Genomic DNA, 6,018 nt, shown 5'->3' with positions numbered 1-6,018 from the left:
TTGGTGTGGTGGGGTTTTTTAGTTTGCGTTTTTCTTTTTTTAAACCCGAGATTAGCTCAGCAGGAGTCTCTTAATCTTTAGGACAGCAGAGGGGGCAACATGTCCTTCCATTTTAGCAGCTTAGGGCAGAGGTAAAAAAGGATGTGAAAAATTTGACTGAGCATTGTCAGCAGACCCAGTATCCTCAAACTACAATGAAAGTGAGATTAAATTGGCAAAACCTGCCTTTGTTGCTGGAGGTAGTGCCGGTATGTAACCAGTGTTTGTGCTCTCTGGAAGCGCTCGAGAATCCTGAGGAGCCGAGCGATGCTCATTCTTCCCAGGGGAAAACAATAGAAGTAATAGTTAGGGCAGATGTCTTTCTGTACCAGCGCTGAGCACGCAGCTGCGTAGAAAATCACTGCATTATGTTGGAGTTCTGTGGTAGGAAGGGCTTGAGTGTGTAGCTTGCCCCCAGCATAATAGTGAGGGGAAAATAGTGCCAAGATACTTATTCTCAAAGTAAATACAAAATCTCAAATGCTCAATCTTTTAAAGAGACATTTGTATTAAATTATCAGAGAGACAAAATCAAAGATGGATTGAGGAAAGCATGTGCTGTCTACAATGTGTTGCTGATGTTAATCTTTTAGTTCCCCAACATTCTAAGTTTTGAAATGGGAGAAGGCCATTTTGCAACTGGAGCTCTTGTTTTTTTCCAGTTCAGTACACGTAGCAGGCCAAACTAGATTGCTCCTCAATCTTTTTCATAATTTAGCCTTGTAAGTGAAATAAGATTATCTTGTAGTTCCATTTAATTGGGTTTTTTCCTGCCCAGCCAGTACCAGGCACGCTGTAGAGTAGGTGTGTGCGTGATTGTCTGTCAAAAGCTGGTAGTAAAAACCTCATGAAGTAATTTCCTTTCCTCTGTCACTGGAGGGAGACTTCAAAAGGTGTCTGTCTTGCCATGCCTCTCATTGTCTCTCTTACTACTTTCAACCTTAGTTGCTCTAAATTGTTGGGAAAGGTTGGCTGTGGGTGATGGTTTGCGGTGGGGGGAAATAATGCTGGTAAGCTTTTGGATGAAACTTGCACTGAAGGAAGTGGAAAGTGCAAATTTGTTTATTTTTTTTTAACCCAAAAGATGTGTATCTAATTTTTGGAGGGGGGGTGGGGCAGAATCTAATTTGATGTGGGAGATTGATTTCATAGACTTGATTGGGAAGGTTTGCTGTTTGGGGAAACCTTGATGAATGTAATACTAAGTCTCCTCTGTGGTAGAATACCACCAATGCAGTCTGAAATTTTTTAAGTTGAAAACAAGTTTGTTTTCAGCTTGGAGGGGAATCCCCATGTTAATTTTAAACCTTTCCAGTTCTAACTCTGAAGTTGATTCTGTAGTCGTGCTGCTAGAGCAATGTAAATAAACATAAGGGGCAAGAGCAAAACATACATGATTAACACAGTCATACAACCAAGCACCAAGAATCAACTCCCTTGACCAAAAAAAGGTGTTAAATCTATTAAGATAACAACTGTGTAAATAATATATATAAAATTAAATCTAAAATGAAATTTTTAATGACATAGGTTACTTGCAGTTGAGGGGAACAGCCTCTTTTCAAAGCTAAGTTGTTAAAATGAAGTGTGTTGGTCTTTATTTCAAAGCATTTATTCAAAAAAGTGCTTTCCTCCCTTTTTACTTTAAGAAATTTTAACAGGTGTAATAAAAGTTCATGAATCAGAGATGGATGTTCCTGTTTGTCTAGAAGAGTGTTTCGATTTCCTATTCCTCTGTGCAGAACCTGCCTGCTTTGCTCCTCTGCAGTTTCATCTGGGAAGTTGGTGTCCAATCCTTTTCCAGAGAGCAGAAAGACAGGGCATGGGCGGCACTGCCTCAGTCACAAGCACAGGTTGGTGTCTTGCGAAAGGTGGCGAGACAGCTCAGCTCTTGTGAAGGCAAGACCCTGTTGCCACATAGAGAAGTGCAAGAGATGTCATAGAAAGAGATATCCGGGGCTGTTTGCCTCCTTCCAATCCAAACCATGGGGCCTATGGATCCTGACAAGAAGTGAAGATGGTTGAGGGATGAGTACAGTAAAAGGCATCTGAAAGCCAGGAGCTGTTTGCTATGTTGGACCCTAAGGATATTATCCAAGTATCTCATCCAGCTGCCTTTCCTGATGAGCGCAATTAAACCCCATGAAATAAACCATAATTGCAGGTTGGGCGTGCTTTAAGTGTTTTACAGTAGCATTATCTGCTCTGTAAGCGCTTCCAGCAAAAAAGGATCCACTCCACACCTGCAGCATTTGCAACACCAGCAGGATGAAAGGCAATCTCCCATTTCAGGAATGCACTCTGAAGAAGTGAGGAAGTTTGCTCAGGTTAGCCTGCCATCATCCTGGTTAAGAATGAGGAAAATATGCATCCAGGCTTCATGGGTACTACCTTTTCCTATACTTTTTTCATGCAGAAAACTGACTTAAAGCGTTCTATACAACAGACAGCTGCTTCCTCAGCAGCAGTGCTGGGCCACATGTTGAGCAAACCAGATGAGAGTCTAAGCAATAAATGGTGGCACCTGATAGCAGAACATTATGTGCATCCATGCAAGTCTCTACAAGAATATTGCTTTCAAGACATTTCATCCAGCTTGGCAGAGATACCGTAGATCCGTGGGTATTGTGGTCTCACGGACAGAAACAAACATGAAAGGTCATGTGGTTGGTGGTTAATTTTACTCAGGGAGAGTTAGAAAGCTCTTGGAGGAACAAAGGCAGAGTAAATGAATGCTGGCATGGGAGGGAGCATCACTGAATGCCTGGAACTGTGGGAAGAATGGCCATAGTGGGTGGCACAGACAAATACCTCACTGGACACAGCACCAAAAAGCATTTACAGAGCCATTGGCTGTGTGAGGAGCGGCTTGCTGATTTGCATATGTGCAAATTCCCCACCTGTGGGCACAGTCTTAGTGGACTCTCAGTGAAGCCAGTATTTAAGCTGCGCTCCAACACCATAAGGCAATGGACCTCTTCTGATGTCATAGGTATATTTACCTATATTGCCCTAAATGCTTCTTTCAGGTCACTCAAATTTAGTTTACTGTTGTTGGGGGTTTTGGTTGGTGGCGATGGTGGTTTTGATTTTTTGCCACCCTGCAGATTTTCAGAAGAAAAAGTGGCAATGTCCTTGCTCACTGTGAGTGCAAACACACATCCTGCTTGTTTTGTGCCTGCTCATGCAGGGCTTTAAACAATCATTTGCTTCTCTCTAACTTCTGTGCCTGATCCAAGGAAATAAAAGGGTGGGCAGGTCACCAGGAATCAGGATTGCTGCTGAAAGCCTGTTGATGTTAACACAAAGGTACAGGGAAAAGGTGTTTGCTTTCAGGTTGTTGGGGAGGTTAGAGTTGCCGGACATTACAAACTTTTCTACAGAATTTGTTAGTAATACATCTGCTGTACAGTGGGCATGTGGGAAGCCACAGAAGAAAGAGCAGGCTTTCCAGGACCCTGTCTGGTCAGATGCCCAAGCATGGTTAAGAAAGCCATCTCAAGAAAATAATCTCAAGAAAATCCCTCATGCTACCAGACCTGACTGATGCCTGAATGGCAATGCTTTCACCACTCTTTAAGTGTCAAAAGAGCTTTTTGCAGGTGAACTGCTGCTTGTATTCCTAATCAAGTTCCAATTCTTCATACAGCTAATTCTTATAAGTCTGATTAACTTTGGTGGGCTGACTCACATAAAGGTAAATGTGTGTGGAAGGACTTGCAGGATCAGATCTTGAGTAGTCAGCATCTTATTCTGCGACCTAAAAGCCCCGTGGTTTCTTAGCTGACTTTGTGCACTGACTGCAGGTTCCTTAATAAATCCTGAGCTTCTTTTGCCATTTCTTCCATCTGCCTCCAAAACCATATTGCCTTTGTTTTGGATGTCTTCTTAACTGTTGTTTTATCCTGCTGAGCTCAGACAAACAAGCAAAGTGAAAAGCAGTGCTGTGATGCAAACTCGTGACACTGTAATAGATGTTTATCACCCATTCAGGTAGCATAATTGCTTTTAAGATGCCGCTCCCTTCAATTAGAGTCGTACAGGTCAGATGCAATGCTTTTGACGTTTAATGTTAAGAACAAGGCTTCAGATGTGCATAATTTTGTTTTGCTTTTTTTTACAGAGTCCCAATTTGTCATTCTTCAAGGCACGGTTTTTGTTTCCCATGACTCAACGCTAATACCCTTGCTTAAAGCAAACATTTCCCAGGATTTTTCCTTGTGTTTTTTATATTTTTTGGTACAGTCCCAGCTGTGTTTGGTGTTAGCAAGCTTTCTGGTGAACCAAGACCACTATTTTCCTATTAAACTTTTTTAAAAAGCTGGGAGCTGTCATTCCCATAACAAAGTGCTGAATGTGGAGCTGGTGAGGAAGAAGCATCATCACTAAATCCATTTCAAACAGGGTATCTCATAAAATTTTTGCTGTACCTGTTTCCATCAGGAATCAGTTATAAATGATGAAACTCTTATTTTACTGATTGTGTCCTCAGTACACTGTTCATTTAGCTGGCCTCAATTGCATTTCTACATGCAAAAAACCTTTAAATACCATAAAATCAGTGATATTTTCAATTCCTCCTTACAAAATCCCATTGATTTTACATGCATCTTTTATATCTGCCCCACACTGATTTACTCTTTGGGCTTTAAAACTGGTCTTGCTAGAACATCATTGTGCACCTAGAAAGGGTTTCTGTGTTACTCAACATCTCTGATGCATTTTCAGTTGCAGGACCAATTGCATTAGATTCAATCACCAGCACAGTGACAGACTGAATGAGCATCCAGGTTGGTTATGGCTGCTCTGATTGCCTGTATCACTTGTTCCATTTAAACCATGGAAATGGTTACACGGAAATGTCAGGTTACTTTCAGTTTTGGGAGACCTCTTGCTCTTTGTTCTCTTTCGGTGAAAGAATATAAAGGTGATGATGTTACTTGGTTGACAGATCCCTTGTCTGCATTTCTGCCATCAGAAGCCATCCCTCAGCTCATCGCAAGCACCTTACTTTTGGGGACTCCTTCATATGGATGGAGATGAGATGAGCTTGTGGTCCATCATTAAACCATGCTGTGAGTTACCTGGTCAGGTACAGCCCTTAGTCCACGATTTCACAGAGCATCATCAGTCTTGTCTGAACTCATTTCACTTGCTGTCCTGCAATCTCCGTCGCTCTTAACCCCCTGAGCTCAACCATCCACAGCCAGCCCCGTTTCACACACCGGCAGGCGGGAGGGCCCCGCTCGCTCCCGCGGTTTCCCGGGCGGGTACGGGGCGAGCTCGCTCCCGGCTCCCGCAGGGACGGAGCCCCGAGCCGGGGCGAGCGGCGGCCGCTGGGTGGCAACAGCCGCCCGCCGGAGAGAGAGGAGGGAGAGGCGGAGGAGACAGGAAGACAGGGAGAGGGGAGGATGCTGGCACTAGGTATGGTGCCGAGTGCCTCCCCGTGCCCCCTAAAAACCAGACGACAGACGAGTTAAACACCCTGAGCGCCTCCTCGAGCACCTGGAAAGGCGCTGTTTCGTACATGTCAGAAACCAGTTCCTCGGTGCGGCCTCGAAGCAAAACCCTGGATCACCGAGGGCACAGGTGAGCTCCGTTTAACGGAATCCGTCTCGGAGACTTCCCCTTCTTCTGTTGGAGGGACAGCTGCTCACCCTTCCCACACCAGTGCCATTTCCTCAGAGGAGCAGCCACCCTGTGAGCTACCGGCCCGTGCCTGAAGGAACCATCTCTAAAAACAGACTTGGAGGGCAGGGTGCATTCATTCCCAGTGCCCCCTGTCCAGGAGAACTCACGGTCACAGCTTTGTTTATGCATTTCATTCCTTTTAGTTTTGGGGATAAGATTATCAGCCCAATCACCCTCATATTGACAAAATCTGGAAGAATTTATCTTTTCCCCTCCTGTACTGAGCAGAGAAAGGTGCCGGGAATGTCCTTCTCCCGTTCGGCTTGGCATTTCCCGGCATGGTGCCCT

The sequence above is a fragment of the Passer montanus genome, unplaced genomic scaffold (assembly GCF_014805655.1).
Source record: "Passer montanus isolate IOZ18808 unplaced genomic scaffold, ASM1480565v1 scaffold107, whole genome shotgun sequence".
Taxonomy (NCBI): domain Eukaryota; kingdom Metazoa; phylum Chordata; class Aves; order Passeriformes; family Passeridae; genus Passer; species Passer montanus.
The sequence above is the reverse complement of the archived record's forward strand: the minus strand, read 5'-3'. Positions refer to the sequence as shown.